The sequence below is a fragment of the Hyperoodon ampullatus genome, assembly GCF_949752795.1.
Source record: "Hyperoodon ampullatus genome assembly, chromosome: 18".
Classification (NCBI taxonomy): domain Eukaryota; kingdom Metazoa; phylum Chordata; class Mammalia; order Artiodactyla; family Ziphiidae; genus Hyperoodon; species Hyperoodon ampullatus.
In genome coordinates, this window is record NC_136931.1 from 40,411,501 (window position 1) to 40,438,881 (window position 27,381).

Here is a 27,381-nt window from a genome sequence, read left to right on the forward strand (position 1 = left end):
CTGTTCCCCGCCTTGAGAACCACGCTGCATGTGTCTTCAGGGGGACCCAGAGCCTGGGCCCCTTCATGCCGCCTCCCCTCCCTCCCTCCTTCACCCAGTCACGTGTAGGACAGGAGCACAGGCTTGGGGCCAGACTTGTGGGTTCAGGGCTGGCTCTGCCACCTGCTAGCTGGGAGACAGAGAACCATGGTCTCAGCTCTTCCTTTTACTCATCTGCAAAGCGGGGGTGGCAGGACCCACCTCGAGGGATACTGTGGGGATTAAATGAGATACATGTGTGTGAAGCACTTAGCACGGGGCCTGCATGTGGTCAGGACTCAGTCTGGGTTGATGTCATCACCATTGTCATCAGATGCTGGGGAGAGAGAGGGAGGAGGAAAAGGCAGCTGTCTGTCTCTGATCAGGAGGCTCTGGTACGGAGGGCACCTGCCCCACCCCTACCCATGCCCCTAGACTTAAGGGGACAGAAACCCTGACCCCTCCAGGGGTCTTGGCCCCAGGGAATGGTCCTTGCAGGGAGGGTCCTGGCACGCTGCCGACATCTAACTTGTCTCCCTTGCCCTCTTCCCGCCCCGCCCCGTCCAGTGGCGATGAATGATGAGGATGGGAGATGCTTACTAGACGTGATTTGGTGAGTAATGGGCTCCACACCCCACCCTCCCCCACCCTCTCCCTCCCCTCCCCTGTCCCTCATCTCCTCAAATGTCTCTCCCCTTCTCTCTTTCAGTGACCCTCAGGCCCTCTATGACTTCTTACATGGATCTGAGAAGGTGAGTGCTGGGGCAGGGAGAAGCATCCCCAGGGCAGGGGCCTGTGGAATTGGGAGCTGAGAGACACTCCCCGCTGATTCAGTAGACATCTGCCCCTTGCCTTCCATGAGCCAGGCCCCAGGGTTATGGCAGAGAGTGAAAGAGATGGCAAATCCCTGCCCTCACTCCATACACATTTCCTTGGTAAAGAAAGCAACCGAGAGCTAATAAAGGTGATGGTGGAAAGCACCATGCAGAGCAGCATAAGAAATAATAATGTCACTTGCACAACAAAAGAGGTTTAAAAGAAAATGAATGGGAGGCGGAAGCAGGGGCTTCTCTAGCTGGTGTGAACCTGAAGGATCAAAGGGAGGTGGCCATGGCGCTCTGGGCAGGGAAAGGACAGGTAGGAAGGTTGGAAAGTTTGAGAAAGAAGGCCAGTGGGGCCGGAATGAAGGGGAAACTAGAAGGTGGTAAGACTGGAGTGGACAAAAATCACCAGGTCATGAAGGGCTTGGAGGACTTGATCGAGGAGTTCAGACTTTATTCTGAACGTGACAGGCAATTCTGACGGGTTATTAAGCAGGAGAATGCCACATTCCGTTTGCCCTCCAGAGAATGGAACAAAGTGGGGGCGAGTGGATGTCTGTTGAGCCATGAGGAGCTGTATCAGTCACCTACAGCTGCATAACAAGTTATCCCATCACTTAGTGACTTAAAACAACATTTGTTAGAGCTCTCAGTTTCTGAGGGTCAGGAACTGGGGAGTGCTTAGCTGGGTGTCTAGCTCAGTGTCTCCCCTGAGTAGCAATCAGGATGTTGCCTGGAGCCACTGTCATCTGAGGGCTTGTCTGGGGCTGGAGGATGTGCCTCCACAATGACTCACTGCCGTGGCAGTTGGCTGGAGGCCTCAGCTCCTCACCATGTGGGCCTCCCCCTAGGATTGCTTGAGTGTCCTCACAGCATGGCAGCTGGTTCCCCCAGAGCAAGTGACCCAAGGGAGAGAGGCAGGAGGAAGCTCAGTGCCTTTTATGACCTAGTCTCCAAAGTCGCACACTGTCACTTCCGTCATACTGCATTTACTAGAAGCGAGTCACTAAGCCCGCCCACACTCACAGGGAGGGAACGGGGCTCTGCTCCTTGAAAGGGGATGTATCAAATAATCTGTGGAGCGGAGGCGAGTGCGGAGCAGAAGTTGGTGGCCTGGGCCCCAGGGCAGGCACGGGAGGAGGTACCAGACGCTGGCTCTGGGATCTGTCTGGGAGGCAGAATCACTAGACTTGCTGGTGGCTTAGTCGGTGAGGAAGAAAGAGCATCCAGAATGCCTCCTGGACTTGACCTGAGCAGCTGAGTGGGTGGTGGTACCGTTCTCTGAGACTGGGAGTTCGAGGTGGATTCCAGAAGTCCAAGGGCGGCTATTGGATATACCAGTCTGGGGTTCTGGAAAAAGATCAGCTGGACAGAGAAACTGGGGAGGCTTGGCTGTGGACAACCATTCATTGGGCGCTTAGGGCCTGTTGTAGACATTGCCTATGTCTACAGGAACGAGACAGGTCCCTGTGCTCCGAGACACGGGAACAGCACGCACGTTAGGCGCCCGGGTGGCAGGGCGTGCCGGGTGCTTGGGCTGGGCAGTGGAAGGAGTGACTTAGTAGGAAGGGACGGACAGTTGTCGGGAGGAGGTGACAAATGTGACAGGCCCTGCCAGATGTGTTACCAAAGACGCTTGAGCAAAGCCACGGAGGCAGGATTCTAGAGTTCAAGGCAGGCATGTCAGGAGAGGCTCGGACTCAGTGCTGGGGTTGCCTCGCGTTTTAATCTTGCAGCCAAGCCCCTTTCTTTGGGGCGACTTTTCTGGAGGCGGAGTTTCCTGTACCCCTCGAATCTCCCCCCGCAACCCCCCCACCTCGTCTTTGTCTTTTTGTCCCATGTAACCCTCAATTGGTTTTTGTTCTAGAGGTGGGCTGGCCCACTGCCCAGCTGACCTTTGACCTTGGGTGGGGGCAGGTCTTGTTGCAGCTTGACAGTGATGAGCTCCTGGATAATCCCGGGGAGGCCCAAAGTGCCTTCTATGAAGGTCCTGGGGTAAGTAGCCCGGGGGCTCGGGGAAGGCCGTGGGCTCCAGGCATCACCCAAGTCGCCTGTGGTGGCAGCCAGTGGGGGAGGGGAGAAGAGGTCACACTCGTCCCCTGAGGCACTTTGCCGGGAGGGGGGCAGGGGGCAGTCACTGAGGAGCAGTGTGGGGTGGAGGTGAGGCCGGAGCTGCTGGACCCCCAGCTGTGCCCTCCGGCCCCTCAGAGAAGGAGGTGTGGTCCTGAGTCCCTGGCCTTGGAGGGCAGCTGCTACAGAGCTGGAACAGAGGCAGAGGCTGGCTCTGGAGTTCACAGTGGGCAGGGCGGGGGCGCTGGGGGGTCCTGTCCCGGCCCAGCCATGGGTGGGGTGTGTGACCTGGGGGAAGGGGATCGACTGCTGTGGACCTCAGTCTCCACCTGGAAGATGAACGCAGGGGTGATGAGCAAAGCCCAGAGCGGGGAACACAGTGGACTTTTATTGAGCACCTACTGTGTGCCGGGCCCACTACTCAGTGCCAGTCGTCCCTCCCTCTTCTTCCTCTTCTGTGGCCTCTCCCCTCCCCGCTTCGCTCCCCATCCCTCCCCCTCCTTTTTCCTCCTCCCCCCTCTTCTCTCTCCCTCCCACTCCCCCCTCCTCCCTCTTCATTAACATAACTATCAGTTACCAAATACCTCTCATATGCCAGGCCCTTTACAGTAATTTTTATTTAGTCCTCACAACAACCACAGTAGCATTCCAAATAATTTATCTGGCATAATATAAATGACTAAATCCAGAACCCAACAAATACACATTATGTTCATGTTATTACATTTACGGACCAGTAACAATGTGCATTATTCTTACCCGTGCCATCCTCTTAATGCCCATAACGTCCCTGGTCAGGTTCTCAGCACCTCCTGTACGTGACGTCAGTGAACGTCACGACTGTCCTAGGAGGCGGGTTTGGTTATGGCCATTTAGCGGTTAGGAACTCAGAACTGCCTGGTCCTTGGTTGGGGGCTGAGCCGGAGCCCCATCCTGCCAGGCACTGCCCTCCACTCAGCAGCAGGGTGACCCCTTTCCCCGGTTTGGGAGGCAAGGAGGGAGCAGTGCCCACCTCACTGAGCTGTTATTAACGACAACATGGACAGTAATAATGACGGTAACAACGATAGATGATGTTTCTCACGTGCCAGCCAAGAGCCACGTACTGCTCTGAGCCCTCCACGAGGATTAACTCAGAATCTTTCAAACTACAGGTGTTGTTATTTTTTTTTAATTTTATTTATTTTATTTATTTATTTTTGGCTGCATTGGGTCTTCATTGCTGTGCATGGGCTTTCTCTAGTTGCGGCGAGTGGGGGCTACTCTTCGTTGCAGTGCGCGGGCTTCTCGTGGCAGTGGCTTCTCTTGTTGCAGAGCATGGGCTCTAGGCGTGCGGGCTTCAGTAGTTGTGGCTTGCAGGCGCTAGAGCGCAGGCTCACTAGTGGCGCATGGGCTTAGTTGCTCCGCGGCATGTGGGATCTTCCCGGACCAGGGCTCGAACCCGTGTCCCCTGCATTGGCAGGCAATTCGTAACCACTGTGCCACCACAGAAGCCCCTGAACTACAGGTTTTGATCCATTGCCTGGTCAAGTATCAGTGGGTTTTCCATGCCCTTGGCATAATTATTACTTGTGGAATATTTGCTCTAAAATGCATGTATACATTACACACTCGTGACCTGGATTGCCATCCCGGAAAGCATTTAAGTAAAATCACGTTCCGGACTTCCTTGGTGGTGCAGTGGTTGGGAGTCTGCCTGCCGATGCAGAGCCCTGGTCTGGGAAGATCCCACATGTCGCAGAGCAAATAGGCCCCTGAGCCACAACTACTGAGGCTGCGCATCTGGAGCTTGTGCTCCGCGACGAGAGGCCGTGACGGTGAGAGGCCCGCGCACCGCGATGAAGAGTGGCCCCCGCTCCCCGCAACTAGAGAAAGCAATTGCACAGAAACGAAGAACCAACACAGCAAAACAACAACAACAACAAAAAGTTAAAGGGCATTAAAAACAAACAAACAAACCAGATATATTGGGGGTAGGCGTTTTCCATCTCAGTTACAGAATGCGAAAACTGAGACTCAAAACAGGGAAAATGACTTGCCCAAGGTGGCAAAGAAGGAAGAAGAGCCAGGCTGTAAGTTCTGGTTCATTTGATGCCAGAGTCCTTTCCCCAACCACAGTGCCCGCACCGCTTCCAACTCAACTTCCTCCTCTGCTCCTCCTCCCTCCCCGTCTTTTCAGATGTACTGAGCTGCAACCTGGCCCTTCTGTGAAGCCTCCTGACACCACCGTTTGCCCTGCTCCCCTAGCCAGTCCCTCCGAAGGCAGCACACAGTTACAGACACAATCACGCCTTTAAGCCATCAATCCTCTGATGTGTCCCTCTTCCTCATCTCAGTTAACAGCATCTACTCAGTTGCTCAAACCCCAACCTGCCCTACCAACCTCCATCTGTCCTTTTCCTTACCAGCTCTCCCTGTGACGTGAGACCCATCAGCAAGTCTGAATTTACTTCTAACATGATCTCTAATCCTTGCGCTTCTGGCCTCTTCACTGCTCCTCCAGCCCAGGCCACCATCTCGGCTGAGAGCCTTCCAGCTACTCTCCAGGATTCCCGTCTTGCCGCCCACGGCCCCCACACAGCAGCTAGAGCTTTGCACAGCCTCCCCTGGTTCCCGTGGCAGAGTCTGTGCTTTGCCTCACCGGGGCCTGGAAGTGGGTCTCAGCCTCAGCAGCATCCTCAGTGTGGCTTCCCACCCCCGCGCCATCCACCTGCCAAAGTCTGCCACTCCGTCACTCCCTCGGACTTGGCCCCCTGCTGTACTTTCCTCATGTCACTTTGTGGTGGACACAAGGTCTGACTCCCCAGTGGCCATTTCTGCTTCCTCTTCTTTTCCTGGCAAATGGGATTCCAGTTTGGATCGGGTGACAACAAATTTGAGGGAGCACACGGGTTCTCCCCACTCCTGGAACTGGGGGGAACACAACTTATGCTTTTGTCCTGGAGACAAATCTTGAGGGTCCGGGATAACGGTGGCCACTTCCCTTTCCACTGCCACGATCAGTTTAGAAAGAGCACGAGCTACAGTTCTGGCCGAGGAGACGTGAGGGGCGTTCTGTGGGGCGCTGCTACAAGCTTTCCTCACTTTTAAAAAGGGGAACAAGGAAGGGAGGGAGCTGCTCTCTGCCCTGTACCCTCTGAAGGTTTGGGTGCTCGGCGTACAAGAGTGGATTCTTGCTGCTGCTGCTGCAGCCGACTTGCAGACGCTGGCCACTGCTGGCCGGCCTTGACTTCACCGTGGAGCCACTGGCACCACCACGTGTACTGAGAGCTTAAACCTACGCTGACTCCTCTGTTATTATGGCCAACAGCATATGCACTATAGATATCTAAACTCACCTTTTTGCTGCTTTATCACTGCTACCTTCCCGCTCCTAAAATGTAAGCTCTGTGAGGGGGAGGGGCCTGTCCCTCCATCACTAGGTCCCCATCACGTGGACTGGGCATTGTCTGGCACAGCTACAGCAGGTGCTTGATAAATGCTGGCTGCATTAATGTATGAGGCTCCTCCAGGGCAGGGACTCAGTCACTGTGGCTTCTGGGAGCGGCAGGGGCTCAAAAGCCTTCGCTGGATCAACAGGCAGGGAAGCCAGAAGACAGCTGCTTTAGAAACCAGTTTAATAATATATACAAGGAGAAATGTACAAAAACAACTTAACAAGAGAGATGCAACAGGCCTGGAGGTGCCCGTCCCAACTCGCTGCCCACGCAGAGGGCTGATGCCAGCCCCTAGCTCGCCCTTCTCCTCCTACAGTTGGAAGGGCTCCACGGGCCACCTTGCCCTGACGGTGGGATCCACGTGGTCCTGAAGCCGGTGCCACTTCATGTGGGCATTCCGACCCTTGATCTTGCCAAACACCCTGAGGAGGCACCAGAGGACACAGGGGTCAGAGCAGGGGGAGGCGGGTAGCCCTGAGGGGGGCACCCCAGAGCGCTGAGGGCAGGCGGTGTGGGAACGTCCAGGGAAGGGGCGGTACCTCTCACACTCCCGGCAGGGAAAGAGCCCTGGCCCTTGCTGCTCCCCGGCAGCTCAGGGGTCCACTTCGAGCTGCTGTTTGGGCTGGAGTTGGGGATGGACTCCCTCCTGTAACTCTCAGTAGTCCTTTGTAATTTGGGGGTTGGACGGTGGCTGCGTTTCCTCCGAGGGCTACGAGTGACCTGCAGAGGGGGCAGAGGTGATGAAAGGATGCTGACGGCCCCGCCGCCCTTCTAAGGGAGAAGCAGGTGTCCAGAGCGTCCAGACGTCGCGGGGTGCACCCCCCCACCGCCACCCAGCTTGGATGAGCACCGGGCATCCAGATCCGTGCTGAACTCCTGAAGCCCTACCCCGAGACCCTCTACCTTCGCTTCTGTCCTGTCTGCTTCACCCAGCTCTCTCTTGACCCTCTTTTCCGGCACTGGGGCTCGGCCGCAGTCAAACTCCATCATTTTCTTCTGCATGTAGTAGAACTCGACACACTGGGCTACTGTTTTTGTCTGGACCTAGTGGAGGAAGACAGAAACCGGCTAAGGACAGTGCCTCAGGAGTAGCAGTGAGGATGGCCTTGACGCCCTAAATCCCCTCCCCATGGGGCCAGCCGCCACTTTTTGAAAGCCCTCCTGAAACGTCTCTCCCCTACGGCTTGGTATGCTCCTCTGCTACTGGGGACAGAGAATCACAAAGTCCTCCTGGGGATGAAGGAGTTCAGAGAGAAGCCACCAGAGTCAACACCATCTAATCTCTGCACGCTCTGAGCAACAAGACTGGCCCAGGAAGGCTTCTCTCCAGGAAAACGCACACAAAGGTACACATGAGGACACTCACTGTGACATCATGTGGAGCCACATGTCTACTGATAGGGACTAATTAAAGCAGAGTGTCCTTACATGGTGGATACCTCACAACCTTATGCGACAGCTAGGCAGAGCCCTCCAAAAAACTGAAGAGGAAGGAATACTTCCCAACTCAGTCCATAAGTTCAACATTTCTCTGATACCAAAGCCAGACAAAGATATTACAAGGAAAGAAGGCTACACACCAATGTCCCTCATGAACATAGATGAAAATTTTGAAACAAAACTTTAACGAACAGAATCCAACAATATATATATGTATATATATATATATAAAGGACAATATACCATGACTAAGTGGAGCTCATCCCAGAAACGTGAGGTTGGTTTAACAATCTAAAATCAATGTACTTCATCATATTAAACTTAAAAAAGAAAAATCATATGAGCATCTTGATAGGTGCAGAAAAAGCATTTGATACAATCCAATGTCCATTCCTGATGGAAACTCTCAGCAAAATAGAAATACAAGGAACTTCTCTTCAACATGATAAATGATACCTACAAAATCCCTACAGCTAACGGTGGAGTGGTTTCCCCTCAAATATCATGAACAACACAAAGATTTCCACTCTCACCACTTCTACTCAATACTGTACTGGTGGTTCTAGAGTGCAAAAAGGCAAGAAAAAAAGTAAAGGCATCCAGGTTGGAAAGGAAGAAATAAAGTGTCTTTATTTACAGATGATATGACTGTCTATGTAGAAAATTCAGTGGCATCCACAAAAAAGTTACCAAAACTAGTAAGTTAGTTTGGCAACATTTCAGAAGACAAGATCAATATAAAAATCAATTTTATTTCTATACATACTAGCAACAAACCATTGGAAACTGAAATAAAAAAGAACTCTATAACATCATAAAAAATACAAGTACTGGGCTTCCCTGGTGGCGCAGTGGTTGAGAGTCCGCCTGCCGATGCAAGGGACACGAGTTCGTGCAACGGTCCTGGAGGGATCCCACGTGCCATGGAGCGGCGGGGCCCGTGAGCCATGGCCGCTGGGCCTGCGCGTCCAGAGCCTGTGCTCCGCGGCGGGAGAGGCCACAATTGTGAGAGGCCCGCGCACCGCAAAAAAAAAAAACAAAAACAAAAGAGAAAAAAACCAAGCGCTTAGGAATAAATCTGACAAAAAGTATGCAACAACTGTACACTAAAAACTTCAAAACATTGCTGAAAAATTAAAGATTGAAATAGATATACCCTGTTCACGAGTCAGAAGACTCAATATTGTTAAGGTAACAACTCTCCCCAGTTGACCTATAGAGTCAAAAACAGTACCAATCAAGTTCCTAGCAGGAATTTTTATTTTGAAATTGACAAGTTATTTCTAAAATTCATAGGGAATTAAAAATGATCTAGAATACAAAAAATAACTTTGAAAAAGAATAACAAAGGTGAAGGACTAACATTTTCTAATTTCAAGACTTAGAATAAAGCTACAGTAATAAAGACAGTATGGGAATAGCTTAATAAAAGACAAACAGATCAATGGAACAGAATACAGGGTCCAGAAGTAGATGCATATATATATGGCCAACTGATATTTAACAAAGGTACAAAAGCAACTGAGTGGAGAAAGTATGGTCTTTCCAACAAAAGGTATTGGAATAAATATCCATATGCAAAAATGAACTCACCTCGCACCCCATACAAAAATAAACTGAAAATGGATCATGAATCTAGAAATAAAACCTAAAACTATAAAACCTCCAGAAGAAAACATAGGGGAAAATCTTTGTGAATTTGGGATAGGCAAAGATTTCTTAGATACAACACGAGAAGCACAATCTATAAAAGAGAAACTAGTAAGTTATGCTTAAGCAAAATTTAAAACTTTTCTTCAAAAGACACTGTTAGGAGACTGACAAATGGCATATTGGGAGAAAATATTTCCAAAGCATATATCTGGATAAAGGACTGGTGTTCAGAACAAAATAAGAACTCCTACAGCTCAATAAAAACACAGACACTCCAATAAAAACAGAGGCAAAAGATATGAACAGACAGCTCACCAGAGAAGGTGCACATATAGCAAAAAAATACAAAGATGCTCAGCATCATTAGTCATTAGGAAAATGGAGTCAGATGCTACTGTACACTCAATAGAATGGCTAAAATTAAAGAGACTTAGCATACCAAGTGTCGACGAGGGTGTGGAGCAACTGGACCTTTCATAACCTGCTGGTGGGAATGGGAAGTGGTATAGACACTTTGGAAGACAGTTTGGCAATTTCTTAAAACGTTAAACATATATCTACTATAAGTTACCCTCATTCCCCTCCTAGGTATTTATAATCCCAACCCCGTGTCCGCAAAAAAACACAAAAAACCCACTACATGTCCGTACAAAGACTTGTATGTAAATGTGCAGAGCAGCTTTATCTGTAGTCATCAGTAACTGGAAACCACCAACAGGTGGATGATTAAATGAACAGTGGTCCGTCCACACAGTGGTATACTCCTCAACAGTAAAGGGATGAAGTATGGGTACACACGACAACATAGATGAATCTCAAAATCATTAGGTTGAGTGTAAGAAGCCAGACAAAGCAGATCACATGCTGTACGATTATTCCATTTATATAAACCTCTAGAAAATGCAAACTAATTTAGAGTGACAGAAAGTAGACAAGACTTGACTAGGGACCCGGGTGGAAGGAAGGAAGGGTTGCAAAGGGGCAGGAAGGAACTTTTGGGGGTGACAGATATTTTCATTATCTTGATCATGGTGGTGGTCTTACAAGTGTATAAGTATGTCAAAAACATTAAATCTTACACTTTGATTATGTGCAATTTTGCGTACATCAAGTTAAAAAAACAGCAAAATAATCAGCAGGATATTAAGTATATGATGTCATCCTTTTTTGAGAAAGTGCATATAGGTGTGTAAAATCCGTATGGGCAGTCAATACCTGTCAGGTTATCAATCAGAAGTAGGATTGTGGGGAGGGGCCTGGAGGGCTTTATTTTGAACATGGGATTCATTTCTGTACTGTTTGGGGTTGTTCAAAGCAATGGCATTTCAGTTGTCAACTGTTCACAGCATGAGCAGAGTATCGCCCTTGACAGGCCCTGCAGTTCTAGCGCCTCGGCCGTGTGAAGGAGCCTTGCCTATACCAGCCTGCCATGTTCGCCTTACCATCTTGTGTATCAAGTAGAAGTCCTTCTTGTAGGCACAGAACGCCTTCTTAAAGAGCCTCTTCTCCATGGAGGTCCAGATGTACGAACCTATTGGAGAAACAGCCAAGAGGAGGAAGGCTGTTTCTCCTTCTGGGACCACAGCCACGGCTGAAGTGCAGACTCCCCTCCTTTTTCAGGCCACCGAGTGCCAATTATATGCCAAGATTTCTGCTAAGCCCCTTACTTGCTTTATCTCACACAATCCTCACAAAAACCTTAGCAGGTAGGGGCTCTTACCATCCCCACTTGACAGGTGCAGCAACTTGAGGCTTCCTCTGGTTAAGAGACTTGCCAAGGGCAGGCGTGGGCCGCTGATTGCCTGACTCCAAGGCTGGAGTGCTCAACTGGGAAACCTGAGCCCACCCCAACCTGGCACCCCCTTCCTGGCCAGGAAGAGCCCACGAGGGAACCAGTGGAAAGGGGAAGGTTGGATCCAACTAGAGAACAGCACCCACTGAGTCCCCCAGAGAGGACGAGCCCTTCTGGGAGGGCAGGTGTAGGCCCCAAGAGAACTCCGGGAGGCGCGTGCAGAGCTTGCCATGGAAACTGACTGGCTCGCAGGGGCCTCAGCCAGGCCAAAACCACGCGGGCAGCCACGCTCGTTACCTCTGTAGTGATAGTTGGCGAGAGGGTGAGTCCGTGGCTTCTGGGGTCCTCTCAGTAAGAGGGTCTCCAGGGCAACCTGGAACGAGAGGAGTGGTGGGCAACTCTCTGAGGGAGGGAAGGTGAGGTAGAGGCCCGCCTTCATTCTTTCATTCATTCAGAAAATATGTGCAGCCCTCCCTAAAGCCACCCCTACCCCAGGGCGACTCAAAGTGTGGTCGGTCTGTGGACCGGCCACCAGCTGTGAACCACTTGGGACACATTGCCTACGGCACTAAGCAGACTGTTGAGTGCAGCTGACGTTACCTTTTTCATAGCAAGATTTACTTGATGACGAAACAGTGTGTGGACTTATTCTGGCACAAGCTCCTTATTTCTTCAGGGAGCAGCATTTGGAGTGGCACTGCCCCCGCCCTACCCCATGTTATGTTCCTCATAGGACTAATCATTATCTATCACTTTAAAAAAATGTATTTCATGTGTTCACTCTCCTAAAATGTAAGCCCTGCAAAGAGAGGGCATTTGTCTTGCTCAACAGCGTAACCCTGGTCAGGACTAGCTATGCAGTTTGCAGGACCCAGCGCAAAATGGAAACACGGGGCCCTGTGCTCAGAAACTATTAAGAATTTCAAGATGGTGGCAGCAGAGCATTAAACCAAGAATGGGCCCCTGAGCTGGCCCCAGCCTGATACCATGACATCACCAGGTGTCAGGAGGACCCAGTAAATGTGTGCTGATTACTCTGCTGAGCACCCACCACGTGCCAGCCACTGCCTCTCAGCTTGAGAAAAAGCACCATGTAGCCCTGACTCTAGGGTCTCCAACTCGGGTGACGTGACGTCCTCTCCCACTACACACAGTTGGACTTCTTCATTTGCTAAACTTCAGGATTGTGAGGAGGGTCCTTGGAGAAGGCAGAGGCATTTCTCTTGCATCAGAGGTTTTCATACACCATTTTTAATCAAAAAGTGAATGTTCACTAAGTAAACCAGATAATGCAGGCCCTGAGTTGGTTCTGCTAGGCACCGCCTCCCCAGTGCTGCTCTGAGATGAGGTAACGCTGGAGGAACCCTGGTGCTCTGCTGTCACCCCAGATAAATAACTGATTGAGCCCGTATGTTTGCATTTCTCCTACGTTCAAAAGGACACCACCAGTCCCAAAGCGACCAGGGAGAAGGGTGTGTGGCCAGCCTTTGGTTCTCGTGAGCTGTAAAGCCCCAAGTAGAAGGCACGTGTCTTGCGCCTAGAGCCCCTGGCCCTAAGAGAGCAGAGAGCTTCCCACAGCTCCTCTGAGCCCCCCCTCACCTGCACCTCACCTGGATGTTGCCCTGGGCTTCATGCAGACAGTGCAGAGCGAGCTCCAGGTTGGTGCCCCTGCTCGGCATCACGCTGGAGCAGGCCACGTTGAAGAGCTCGGTCACTGTTTCCAGCAGGCAGCCCGGCAGCGGGAAGGAGAGGAGACACAGAGGGTCAGCAAGTGCCAGAGAGGAAACCTCCCCAACAGCACAGATGGGGCGGGGGGCTCCTGTCACCATCTCCCTCACCTCTCTGTTACAAGCAGGCTGAGGGAAGGGAGTGACAAGGAGGACGGGCAGAAACCCTGCTCCTGGCACCTGCTCTGGATGGCCTGGCCAGCTACTGGGTGAGAGGAGAGGTGGGGCAAGGGACTGCAGCACAGCAAAGCAGTCCTGCACTGAAGGCCAGCTCTGCCCACCCCACGCCCGCCTGGGGATCACTGTTTCTTGGTCAAGGTGAGAACTGGGAGGAGAAACCCCTTGGACATGGAGGAGGGCCCTCGGGAACCTGGCCCCAAAGTCTCAGCCACCTCTATCCTGCGTCTTCGGGTTGGTCATCACATCTCTCCATGGCTTCCAGACCAAAATAGCTACATGCTCGTCACTTCCAGACAGGGATCTGTCCTGGAGTTCTGGGATCTCAGCCTGAAACCGGCTTCCTATGTTGATGTGTCTGAAATGAGGCCACACACATGGACATAAAAGACATGTGTGTGACCAAGATGGGAAATACAAGAGAGATGTGCGGTGAGCCCTGCTCTGCAGGGCTGTGGAACCCACCTTTTGGCCATCTCTCAGACACAGGGAGTGCTCATCAGCCCAGTAGACACGCGCAGGTATTCCAGAGACCTCTTGAGGGATACTTCCTTCCTTCCTCCAATTGGCTTTATCGCCAGATTTCTGGCTTCAGGCGTTTGGGGTCTAGGACAGGGGAGGTATGTGCTGATACCTGGCATTCTTCTGTATCCAAGGTAACATCCAAGCTACAAAACAGTATCTCACTGCGCCATCACCAATTCTATCTAGAACCCCAGGGTGCTGGGCATTCTGTCCCCAGAGATCCAACTATGGTATGTCTGGACAGAAGGAATATTGGGGAAACACCTGGAAAAATCCACCACGTCTCTGCTAGACAGGTTCTGGGTCTAGACCTGACTTTCCCGTGATGCAGGCTCCCTTGGGAAAAACCGACACTGGAATGCAAGGAGGGTAAAAGCATCCCCACATTGCAAGGACCCTCAAGTTCTAAGTCTGTTCCAACTCACGGTTCAGTGCTGATCTTGCTGTTGTCCTTCACCACATTGATGCCAAAAGAGCCGTCCATGTGATCTGGAAAACACCCAAAGAAGAGCCTCAAGAAGACTGGCTACAACTGACCCATGAGGCCCTTTTTGCCTGCCTTTCCAGAGTAGCTAAAAGCAGGCTCTTCAAGATTGCATGGTATACACACACTACTGTATATAAAATAGATAATCAACAAGGACCTACTGTATAGCACAGGGAACTATACTCAATGCTCTGTAATAACCTATATGGGAAAAGAATCTAAAAAAGAATAGATATGTGAATATGTATAACAAAATCACTTTGCTGTATACCTGAAACTAACACATTGTAAATCAACTCTAATCCAATATAAAATTGAAAATTAGAAAAAAAAGATTGCATGGTATGGAGTTTCCTCAAACATTAAAAGTAGAACTACCATATCATGCAGCAAACCCACTTCTGGGTATTCATCCAAAAGAACTGCAGTCAAGACCTCAAAAAGATATCTGAACTCCCACGTTCACTCCAGCACCATTCATAATAGCCAAGATGTGGAAACAACCTAAATGTCCACTGACAGATGAGCACATAAAGGAAATGTGACATAAACATACAATGAAATACCATTTAGCCTTAAAAGGAAATTCTGCAATATGCAACAACATGGATGACCATTGAGGACATTATACTAAGTGACATAAGCCAGTCACAGAAAGAGAAATACTGCATGACTCCACTTATATAACGTATCTAAAGTAGTTGAATTCATATTGATAGAATCAAAGAGTGGAATAGGGGTTACCAGGGGTTGGGGCAGTGGGAAATGGGAGGTTACTAATCAATGGGCATAAAGTTTCAATTAATCAAGCTCTAGAAATCTGCTGTATAACATTGTGCCTATAGTCAACAATAATGTATTGCACACTTAAATATTTGTTAAAAGGGCAGATCACAGATTAACTGTTCACATCACAATAAAATAAAATAAAAAGATTGCATGGAAGGGGGATAATACTTCTGAAAAAGTAGAGTAAGGAACTCGGCAAAACAACAAATTTACTTACAAAAATCATTAAAAAAAAAAAAAAAAGAACAGTAAGCTAAAGTCTCTGCAAGTTGTCCTAAAGGCATACAGCATTTTAAGAAATACTCATTCAAGAAAATCTACTAAATCTTGGGAAGAACAGTGAGAGTCTGTGGCACTGGAGCCATGGCCCACTCCCTTACCCACCTAGCCCCCAGCTCTTTGTAACGGAAGCTCTACCCAGGTAGGTGCAGCCAAGGAGATGGGGGCTTCTTCTTCCCCTGGCTCCCATGCTTAAGGAATTAAAGTAAGATAAAATAAAAATTTCTCATCAAAGAGAAAATGCCATCAAGAGATGGAAATTATATTTTAAAAAGAAACAAATGTGGACTTCCCTGGCGGTCCAGTGGTTAAGACTCCACGCTTCCACTGCAGCGAGCACGGGTTTGATCCCTAGTCGAGGAAGTAAGATCCTGCATGCTGTGCGATGCAGCCAAAAAAAAGAAGAATCAAATGGAAATAATTCAGGGGTTAAAAAAGTACAATAACCAAAATAAGGCTCAACAGAAGATCTCAGCTGGCAGAAGAAGTGATCAGCAAACCTGAAGATAGAACAATGGAGACTATGAAATCTGATGAACAGAGAGAAAAAAATATAGGAAAGTGAAGAGAGCCTCAGAGAAATGTGAGATGTCATTAAATGCAACAATATATATGTAGTGGGAGTACCAGAAAGAGGGGAGAAAGGGACAGAATATTTAAAGTATTAATGGCTGAAAATTTCCCAACGTTGATGAAAAACAATATGTATATCCAGCAAACTCTACAAACTCCAAGAAAGATTAAACACAAAGAGCTCTACATCCAGACATAACATAGGCAAAATGTGGAAAGCAAAAATAAAGATAAGATCTTGAAAGCAAAAAGGGAAAAACAATTTGTTACATACAAGGGCACTACAGTAAAATTAACAGCTAACTTCTTAACAGAAACGATGTAGGTTACAAGGCAATGGGATAATATATTCAAATTACTGAAAGTAAAAAAGTGTTAACCAAGTATCTTATATTCAGCAAATTATCTTGCAAAAATGAAGGTAAAATAAAGACACTCCCAGATAAATAAAAACTGAGGATACCTGTTGCTGGCAGACCTGTCTTACAAGAAATATTGAAGGTGAAATATTATTCAGCCCGCAAAATGCAACAAAGTACTGATACATAGTGCAACGTGGATGAAACCTAAAAACATCATGCTAACTAAAAGAAGGCATTCATAAAGGACCACATATTGTATGATTCCACTCATAGGAAATATGCAGAATAGCGTAATCGATAGAGACAAAGTAGATTAGTCGTTACCCATGGCTGGGGATGGGGAGGATGGAAAGGAGGGACTGCTAATAAGTACAGGGCTTCTTTCGGGGATGATGAAAATTTCTGAAAACTGATGGTAGTGATGGTTGCACAGCTCTGTGAATATACTAAAAAACATTGAATTCTATACTTTAAAGGGATGAATTGTATGGTATGTGAATTATATATCCCTAATAAAAATAGATACTAAAGAAAGTCCTTCAGATTGAAAGCAAATGACATCAGATGGTAACTTGAATCCAAACAAAAAAAAAAAAAAAAAAAAGCGAAGCGCTATTAAATATGGGTAACTATAAAAATCAGTATGATTACATATTTCTTTTCTTTTCTTAATGGCCTTAAAAATACCTGCATAAAACAATATGTATTGTGGGCCTGTAACATACAGAAATATAATATATGTGACAGTAACTGCACAAGGAGCACAGCTGCATTGGAGTAAAGGAATATCACCTCAGTAACTCAAATCCACAAGAATAAATGAAGAGATCAGAAATGGTAAATAAGAAGGTTAATATAACAACCTCTATAAATCATGCTTGCTTTCCTTTATCCGCTCAGTGTTTTTACACGAAATAAAATTATATAAAGCAATAAACATGACCAGTAAGGTATTACTGGTTCTCTCACATATAATAGCAAAAGAGTTAGAAGGGTTAGAAGAGTTAGAAGAATTAGATTACAAATCAATAAAAGGCAGCAATTTGGAAAATTCACAAATATGTGAAAATTAAGCAACACACTGTTTAATAGTCAGTGTATTAAACAAGAAGTGGAATGATAAATTAGAAAATACTTTAGCTGAATGAATATAAAAACACAACATATTAAACTTACAAAATGTAGCTAAAGCAATGTTCAGAAGGAAATCTATAGCTGTAAAATGCCTGTATTAAAAAAGAAGAGGGCCTTCCCTGGTGGCGCAGTGGTTAAGTCCGCCTGCTAGTGCAGGGGACATGGGTTCGTGCCCCGGTCCGGGAAGATCCCACATGCCGCAGAGCAGCTGGGTCCATACCGCAAAAAAAAAAAAAGAAGAAGAAAAATCTCAAATCATTTATGGTCAACTGATTTTCCACAAAGGTACCAAGACAGGGCTTCCCTGGTGGCGCAGTGGTTGAGAGTCTGCCTGGCGATGCAGGGGACATGGGTTCGTGCCACGGCCTGGGAAGATCCCACATGCCATGGAGCGGCTGGGTCCGTGAGCCATGGCCACTGAGCCTGCGCGTCCGGAGCCTGTGCCCCGCAACGGGAGAGGCCACAACAGTGAGAGGCCCGTGGACCGCAAAAGAAAACAAAACAAAACAAAGTACCAAGACTATTCAATGAGAAAAGAACAGTATTTTCAAGTGCTGGAAGAACTGATACATACATGCAAAAGAATAAATTTGGACTCCTACCTCATACAGTATATAAAAGTTAACTAAAGATTGATCGCAGGCCTAAGAATAAGTTGGACTTCATCAAAATTAAAAATTGTGTACTGCAAACCATATCATAAATAAAATGAAAGGACAACCCACAAAATGGGAGAGAATTTGCAAATCATATATCTGATAAGGGGCTTGCATCCAGACTATATAAGGAACTGAGACAGCGCAATAATAAAAAGATAAGAATTCAATTTAAAAAATGGGCAAAGGATCTGAACAGACATTTCTCCCGAGAAGATATACAAATGGATAATAAGCACATGGAAAGATTCTCAACATCGTTAGCCATCAGGGAAATGTAAATCAAAACCACATGGGCTTTCCAGGTGGCACAGTGGTTGAGAGTCCGCCTGCCGATGCAGGGGACACGGGTTCGTGCCCCGGTCTGGGAAGATCCCACATGCCGCAGAGCGGCTGGGCCCGTGAGCCATGGCTGCTGAGCCTGCGCGTCCGGAGCCTGCGCTCCGCAACGGGGGAGGCCACAACAGTGAGAGGCCCGCGTAACGCAAAAAAAAAAAAAAAAACCACAATGAGGGGGCTTCCCTGGTGGTGCAGTGGTTGAGAGTCCGCCTGCCGATGCAGGGGACGCAGGTTCGTGCCCCGGTCCAGGAGGATCCCGCTTGTTGCGGTGCGGCTGGGCCCGAGAGCCATGGTCACTGAGCCTGCGCATCCGGAGCCTGTGCTCCACAACGGGCGAGGCCACAAACACTGAGAGGCCCACGTACCGCAAAACAAACAAACACCCCACAATGAGCTACCACTTTACACCCACTAGGATGGTTATAATGAAAAAGACAGATAAGAAGTGTTAGCAAGGATGTGGAGATACTGGAACTTTCATACAATGCTGGTGGAAATTTAAAATGACCCGGCCATTTTGGAAAACAGTCCGGCAGTTCCTTAAACGGTGAGACATAGTTACCCTTTGACCCAGCATTCCACTCTGAGCTGTATACCCAAGAGAAATGAGGACTTATGTCCAAAAACAACTTATACATAAATGTTCTTAACAGCACTATTTGCAATAGCCAAAGGACGAAAACAACCCAAATGCCCCTCAACTGATGAATGGATAAATAAAATGTTGTCTCTCCAGAGAATGGAATATCATTCATCCATAAAAAGAAATGAAGCACTGATGCATAGTACAACATGGATGAACCTTGACAACATTATTCTAAGTGAACAAACTACACACAGAATGTCACATATTGTATGATCCCAATTATATGAAATGTCCAGAATAGGGAGACCCATAGAAAAAGTAGGTTGGTAGACTGGTGGTTGCCCAGGGCAGAGGAGCTGGGGGCTACAGGGCCTGTGTGTAACCGCTCGTGGATATAATCATCTGGGGTGATGAAAATGCTCTAGAATTAGATTGTGGGATGGGTGTACAATCCTAAGAATACACTAAGAAATCACTGTACACTTTAAATGGGTGATTCATATGGCATGTGAATTATATCTCAATAAAGCTATTTAAACAATTACTCGAAAGGGCAGGCAGAATGGTGGTTAGGCTAAATTGAGTCTATTTTCTTTCTGGCTACAAAATTATAAGCACCCAGAAGGCTGCTGGTCCCAGGTGGTCCTGGGATAGTTCTGAACAGCAACAGGACCACCAGACCACACCCAAGCTTAGGCCAGAGGGAATGGCTGGACCAAATTCTACAGGGGGCGGGGGTCTGGCCCCCCGCAGGCCTATCATGGGGTGATCAAGCTCACTCACCAAGCATGGCACTGATGTGCCTGTCGGGACGGGCCCGGGCAGATGTGGAACAGAGAGTGTTGAAATACAGCCCAGAGCCCTCCCGGATGGGGCTGAGCATCGGGGGTGGCGTGTAGGCAGGGCACTGGGACAGTCCCTTCAGGAGGAGGTCCACCAGGAACACGGGCGAGCACAGGCAGCTCTGGCGGCATCCTCCCGGGCCCGGCTCCCCAGACATGGAGGGCGGAGGAGGGATGAGCAGTGCCTTGGGCCGTCGGAGCTTCTTCCTCTTCCGCTTCCTGTGTTGGCTGCTCTCCTTGCTGTCTCTCTCTTCCCCGTCCTTCTCCTGTCCCCGGAGAAGAAGAGACTTCAGAAACACAAGGGTCACCTGAGGCCACCGGCCCCACAGCTCAGTCCTCAAGATGGCCTGAGAGTGGGAAAGGGTACTGACCAGCCAGACGCACACCCAGCATGGCCGTGCAAAGAGTCCTCAGCGCAGGAAGCCGGGCAGGGCCACCACGCCTGAGCCAGACTCCAGACCCTAAGCCGGGCGATATTTGAGGCTGGGGCCTTCTCAGGCACACATACCTCCCAAGGAGAGGCCCTCATTCAAACCATTTTGGAAATTCATGTCCGTTGTTAAAGTGACTGGCACTTAAAGTGTGGGGGCCAGACGGATGCAACAGCATGACAAAAGGAAAACCTGTTGCCCTCAAAATCACAGCAGCTCCTGGGAGACAAGCAGTGGGCTCCATGCATCCCGTACCCGAGTCCAGCATGAACGTCTCCAGGTGGGGTCTTCCAGCACAGGCTGAAGAGACGACGGCTTGAGCTTGCTACACTCTCTCTTACCTCCACGCAATCTCCCCTCCTCTCTGCCCATCTTACCCCTCCTCATCCTCCAGCTCTCAGCTGCAACACCCCCTTCCTCAGGCAGGGTCTCTGGTGCCCTCGGGGCTCCTACAGCTCCCTCTCTCAGCCCGGCCCGTTCTGGGTGGTCAGCGTCCGGGGATGGGTCTATCTACTCCGCTGGGCTGGGAGCCCCAGGATACGGGGACAAGCCTGCTGTGGTCGCTGCAGTGTCCCCAGCCCTGCCCAGCACAGGGCCAGACACAAAGGAAGTTCACTGGAGGTTGAATGGATGAATGAACACGCAAATCAAGCTCTTCTGGAGTCAGGATTTGGGGGCTTTTCTCACAGCTCCCACTGGCAGCTGGAAAGCAGCTGGAAGGAAGTGCACCCACCTTGCTCCCCGGAGGATGGTTCGCTGGAGCCACAGGCACCGACACAGGGACCACCAAAGGGGATGCGGTCATGTTGTCCAAGGACTTCCTGGCTCTCGGGGAACTCTGCCTGTCCCCCTCCGGCCTCAGCACCTGTCTTGGTGGCTTGCAATACTCCATGCCACACAACTACACACAGAGAAGAGCCAGCCCTTTAAGAGACACAGTACGTAGGGAGCAAGGGGCCCCTCCAGAGCAGCACAGCCCTGACTCCCGGCCCCCAGCCAGGCTCCCCGCAGGAGGGCGGCTCCATCCTGAGATGAATGGCAGCTTCGAGCCCCTTCACCTGCGGCTCCTGCTTCCCTCGAGGCGACGGCCACTGGTCGCTGTGAAAACACATGTGGCTGCTCAGCCCTCTCTCGGTATAAAACATCTGGCTGCAATTCTTGCAGATGTAAGTGCTCCTTGGCTCTGCCCAGTCTGTGGGACCACCATTGTGCTGGTTCCTGTGGGGAAGAAAGGGAGAATGGGACTCCGTCCCCAAACACTGATCCTCTGACAGCTTTGGACGAACCCTAAAGAAATGGAGATGATGCCCCCGATTCTCTGTGGCCTGGTGCTCACCCCTTCAGGAGTGAAGCATTCAGAGCTCGCTCACCCAGGGCCAGCACATCAAAGCCACCAGAGGATTCCCGAGGGGCTTCGGAACTTACCAGCCACACGCCATGTTCTCCTCCTTCATCGGGTGGGGGAGCCGGTAGATATTTCCACCCTGAAGACGAAAATACATCTGAGCCAACATATCAGAAATGAGATGCAAGAGTGAAAACTATAAGACTTGGAAGAAAACACAGGTATAATTCTTGGTGACCCTGGAGTAAGCAGTGGTTTCTTGGATGACTCCAAAACCAAACAAAAGACAGACGTATTGGACTTCATCAAAACTTACAACTTCTGTGCTTCAAAGGACAGCATCAAGAAGTGAAAACACAGAATAAGAGAAAGAAGTGCAAATCATGTATCTGATAAGGGACTATGTAGATTTCTGTATCTGTGATACATAATGAACTCTCACAGCTCAAAAATAAAATCACAACCCAATTTAAAAATGGGCAAAGACTCTGAAGAGACACTTATCCAAAGAGGATATACAAATGGCCAATAAACACATTAAAAGATGCTCAGGATTATTAGCCATCGGGGAAATGCAAATTAAACCATAATAAAATTATCATTTCCCACCCACTAAGGTGGCTGTAATCAAAAGAACCAACTGGACAATAACAAGTGTTGGTGAGGATGCAGAGAAACCGCAGGCCTCATACACTCTGGGTAGGAATATAAAACAGCACAGCTTTTTGGAAAAGTCTGGCACTTCCTCCAATAGAATTACCCTAGAGCCCAGCAATTCCCCTCCTAGGTATTTTACAAGAGAAATGAAAACATATGTCTAAACAATAATCTGTACACAAATGTTCATAGCAGCGTTATCACAATGGCCAAGAAGTGAAAACAACCCAAATATCTATCAGTTGATGAATGGATAAATAAAATATGGTGTATCCATACAATGGACAAGTTACCAGCGATAAAAAGGACTGAAGTTCTGACCTGTGCTACAGCACAGAGGAGCTCTGAGAACATCATGGGAAGTGAAAGAAGCAAAAGACACAAAAGGCCACACAGCGTTATGATTCCAATCACATGAAGTGTTCAGAATAGGCAAATCCATGGAGACAGAAGGTAGATGCATGGTTGCCAGGGGCTGGGAGGGATGGAGAGATTGTGGGTGACAACCAAGGGTGTGGGGTTTCTTTCTGCGGTGATGAAAGTGTTTTGGCAAAGAGTGGCGATGGGTGCATGACTTTGTAAACAGACAAAAAACCACTGCACTTCAAGATGGCGAATTAGATGGCACGTGAATATTAAAGCTATTAAAAAAAATAAGACGTGGAGGTAGCTGTGGTGTGACAGGAAGGATGCTGGACCTCGGAGCATCATGAAGAGACGTGGCCGAGCTCTCTGCACCCAGGACGTCGTGGGCACGATGTGGGAGGACCCAAGCTGCTCCACAAGGGCGGACCGGCGCCAGGCCTGCAGCAGGGGCCAAGTCGGACTTGTGGACCTGTGATTCACAACCAGAATAGACACAGAATTTCACGTACAAATATCAAGGGCAAAGGAGCTCTGCCTTTACATGCTCTGAAGAAGAGAAGGAGGCAAATCCAAAAGGAAGCGAAAGGCAGAAAGAAAGCAAATAGAAAAAGTTTAGTGAAGAAACATGACGCAAAGTGTCTCTGACAACTCTAAAGCCCTGTTCTGTTTTGTGTGTGTGTGTTGCAGGGCGGAGGGTGATGGGAGGAACCATCACCCCTCTGGACCTTCAATCCCCCCTCTGTAAACAAACTGCATCTGACGATTTGCTGAGGTTAAATACAGTGCCTGGACAAGTCAGAAACACGGACACAGGTAAGGACGACACTCTGCCTCCCGCATGGTTAGGTCCCGTGAGAGGGCCCTGGTACCTGGATCCTGTTGAATATCGTCAGCTTGGACTTGGAGTCCCAGGGGGCATCCGCTGGAGGCCTGGCTGACGACGAGAAGGAGGCCATGGCTACCTGGCTTGGAGAAGCCGCACAGCACATATCCATTTTTACCTTCTCCTTCTCGAAGTCTGAAAAGGGCTGGGCCCTGGAGTTGCCAGAGAAGAGCCTGTAGCCTCCGCCCCAGGAGCAGGCCGGGCCCTCTCCACCTTTTGTGGCCCCGGAAGCCGTGCCATTCTCAGCCTGGGCCTGCTTCCCTGGGAGGTGGGCTCTGGATGGCTCCTCCCCTCCTAACTGGGTCTGACACAGGCTCCCGGGGGAGATGTCCCCCAGGTCCAAGGTCCCTTTCGAGGATCTCAACTGCTTGGCCAGAGAGGAGATGTCTGGCTTCCCAGGAGGGTCCAGGGACGACGCTGTGAGGGCAGGTGGAGCAGCAGCCACTTTTGGTCTTCCCTTTGTGTCCTGCCTCACGCTGCTGGGGGAGGCCTCTGTGGGGAAAGAGGGTGTGGATTTTCTCCTGCGGGCTAGGGATCCCTCTGGCTCAGGGTTCACGGGGCCAGCATGGAGAGAGTCAACAGTGGGCGCCATAGGTGGGGGCTGCCGTGGCCACGGCCCCTGCAGTGACTTCAGGGCAACTTGCTTGCCGTCGGGTGTGGGAAGCTGGGAGGAGGCGGCAGCCACCTGGGTGTGGGAGAAGATCCGCTGGGACTTGGTGATCATCTGGAACACCTGCATCTGCTCGTGGCTCACCAGAGACTCCTGAAACCTCAGGAACAGCTGCCGGAAGAGCGGCGTGGCATCCGACGGGAGGCCGCTGGACTTTGGGCCGTTCTGGGGTCCAGGCTCACCAGGGTTCTGCCACGAGAAGGAGTCGCAGTCGAACTTGCTCTTCTTGGAAGCCCAGGAGTCCTCTTCCCCGCTGGTGCTGGCATATCTGGGGTCACCCGAGGCTTCCCCCGGTGCCTTCAGGAGCGTGGGAGGGAAGGGCGGCGTGCCCTCCACACCGGTGCCCCAGCTGGGTGAGGGCTCCCCCGCAGGGAAGTCGCTGCTGAGCCCGGGGCAGGCCCGGAGCCCTCCTGGGACGGCACTTCAGAGGGCTTGTGGATGACAAACATACTGTTTCCTTTGCTCTTAGGGCAGCCCGACAGGTTTCGGAGCCACTGGAAACTGTGGTCTGATGGCTGGGAACTGGCGGGGACCGTCTGGCAATGGAACAGAGGCAGGCAGGCGGGCAGGGGAGCGCCCTCGGGCCAGCCCTCCAGGGATGATGGGGGCTGGAGCAGCGGCAGCTCCGGCTCGGCTGGGTCGGGGCCGCTGTTCTCCGCTGCCCCTGAGCGGATGGCTGTGAACACGTCCATGGCAGGCTCCTTCCGTGGGGGCCGGGGCTCCTCGGGAACCTCAGTGCCCAGGGCTCCTGGGGCCGCCGGGGTGCTGGCTGGGCCCCAGAAGGAGGACCCTGACGAGGGCAGGGAGGAACAGGCCGTGATCCTCCCTTCGCCGCTGTCTGAAGGCCCTCCCGGGGCTGGCCTGGGAGAAGGGATCTTCTGGCAGACGATGCTGTTCCCGATACAGCACAGGAGATCTCGGTTGGGCAAGAGGGAGCTGGGGAATGGGGCTTCCGGGGGCACTAGGGACCACAGGCTCGCGGGTGCGGGCTGGTTGGCAAACTCGTGCGCGTGGGGTGAGTTCCCGCAGGGCTCCTCCTCCGGGGGGGCCTCCTTGAGGATGCACAGGCCGTGCTGGACCTCATAGTGCCGACGCATGGAGCGGTAGTCGCAGTACCTCTTGCTGCAGCCCTGCTCAAGGCACACAAAGGGCTTGGTCTTCTGGTTGGTGAGCATGTGCCCGGTCCTGGCATCACATGAGGAGAAAGTTAGTGGGTGTCTCGGGGTGGGTCACCCACTGCAGGAACCCAGGCGTGTCCCCAGGGGGCAGCAGTATCGCAACTCAGAAACTGTGCTCAGACCCTATGAGGAAAGACCCCTGCTACGGCCAAAGACGTCTGGAAGGGGGAGCTCTTGCCCTCACCCCTAAGCAAACCCCTAATCTGAGATTAAAAAAATCAGTGGGAGCCAAGTCAGAGTTCCCCAAAGTGGGTTCCTAAGGAACACCAGTCTCCAGAGTTGCTCCCTGAGGACTTGGGCTCAGCTGGCAAATAAGTTTGGAAAAAACACTCTTTACTTCTTGGAGGTTCCTAGTAGCAAACTGAAAAGCCACAGAGCAGATAAAGAGAGATCTGTTGAACTTTCCATGTCTCTCAAACTTATTTGCCCACAAAACCATTTTTTTAAATAGACCCGTTTAGCATCCCTGAGAACCAGAGAACCAGAGTTCTGAGAACGCACTTGAGGAAATGCTAACTTGGGGATGATCCTTCTTTGAACAAAGGAGTCTTTGCCTTCCCACAGGAGTCCTCTAGACAGCTACCTGGGAGCCCGACAGCAACAACAACAAAAAGCCAAATTTGCCTATAATTTCTGCAAATATCAACGAATGCAAGTATGTATTATATTTACATCATACTTATACCTGCATTAATATGTTATAAATATAAACAAATGGGTAAATCACCCTCTGGGTTCCCAACAATCCTACTCCGGATGGTTCTAATCAATGGAACCCAGTAAATAATGAAACCCTTTCCCAAACGTGGACCCTTGGCCTCCATCTGAGGGAAGCAGCAGAGAGGGCATCCGGAGACCCACTTTCTAGCCCTAACTGTTACCAGCTTGTGACAGGAGTAAATCATTTCCCATCCTTAATGGCGAGAGGGGAGAGGATACAATGAAAGCGGGATCCATCGAAGCCTCAGTAAAGGCTGGGCGAGCTGTAAACATGCAAGGGATCGTCCTCTCCCACTTACGAGTCTCTCAGTTTGAAAGTCTGTCTCTCCTCCCTCGGCAGCAAGAAAACTTATCATTTCTAAGACATGAAGAACAAACGGAATTCTGCTCCTCTTACACTGAGCTTGCTTTTTAAAGTCAAGTTTTGAAAAAAAATCGAGTTAATAAAAGGGAATTTAAACAGGAAAAAAGAGAGTGAACACTCCATTGCCATGTTCTAGAAACAGGCATTTCAGAACCCCTCACGCCCTGGTGTTATCCCAACATATATTCCTCATGGAGTGCATATCTGTTCTGCTCAGACACCTACCAGGGACTCTGAAACTTTCTCTACACAGTTAGCCCAACTCCCTCCATGACAAAATTGCCTCTGGAGTGTGTTTTTAAAGCACATGGGTCCTGTCTGAAAATCGCAGCGGCGCTCTCCTCACTGGAGTGAATCTGGAGGCTGGGGAGGGCGGGCTGTCCGGGGCAGTGTAGGCCCTGCCCCCCCCAAACACTGGCCGTGGTAGGAGCACAGGTCGCACACACCTGGGACACCCGACGGTGGGGGGCGGTGCAGGTGGATGGTACGGGAGGCAAAAGAACCGGGAACACGCCCAGCCCCCAGCAGCCCCCTGAACAGACATCCCGACCAGACTCCTCTCCTGGCTGTGGGTTACGTAGTGCTTGCTGAGAGAACTGGCAATGCTGAACACCTTCCCGCAGAGGCTGCAGTCCAGGAGTGGGTTCTGAGGGGACCTGTGCGGCCGCTTTCCTTTCCTTGTGCTCCCAGACGTGGCCCTGCCCCCTTCGTTAGCCTCTTTGGGCACCTTGACCACGCCTAGCCCCAGGTCTAGACAGAGGGAGAAAGCACAGGTTATGACATCCGGGGACATCGGAGCCCGGGCGGAAGTACTCTACCACCCTCGGACCAACTTCAGCAGCTGAGTCCAACTCAGGGAGTTGGCCGAGAACCCCAACTTCAGCAGCTTCACTCGCAGAGAAGACGAGGCTTAGCACCAGGTGAGGGGGAGAAGGGACCCTGGTCAAGCCACACCTCCAGGGCAGCACCCAATCTTGAAGCCACACTTGGGGGGTAAGGGAGGGGACAGCAACAGTCTGAGTGCTTCCAGGACAGAGTGACTGGACAGGCAGGACTTCAT

At 50.2% G+C, this 27,381-nt stretch overlaps 1 pseudogene across 1 annotated transcript; it reads right to left on the bottom strand.

The window, feature by feature from the left end:
- Nucleotides 1-317: 317 nt before the first annotated feature.
- On the bottom strand, nucleotides 318-27,381 carry LOC307066833 (zinc finger protein 541-like; annotated as a pseudogene). Its single transcript has 16 exons — nucleotides 27,276-27,381; nucleotides 26,810-27,071; nucleotides 23,376-25,244; nucleotides 21,564-21,622; nucleotides 21,197-21,356; nucleotides 19,649-19,979; nucleotides 14,086-14,149; nucleotides 13,351-13,493; nucleotides 12,842-12,945; nucleotides 11,529-11,604; nucleotides 10,882-10,970; nucleotides 7,250-7,390; nucleotides 6,886-7,066; nucleotides 6,661-6,768; nucleotides 2,735-2,976; nucleotides 318-355 (listed from the first exon to the last, which is right to left on the bottom strand). The product of its transcript is annotated as a zinc finger protein 541-like (transcript).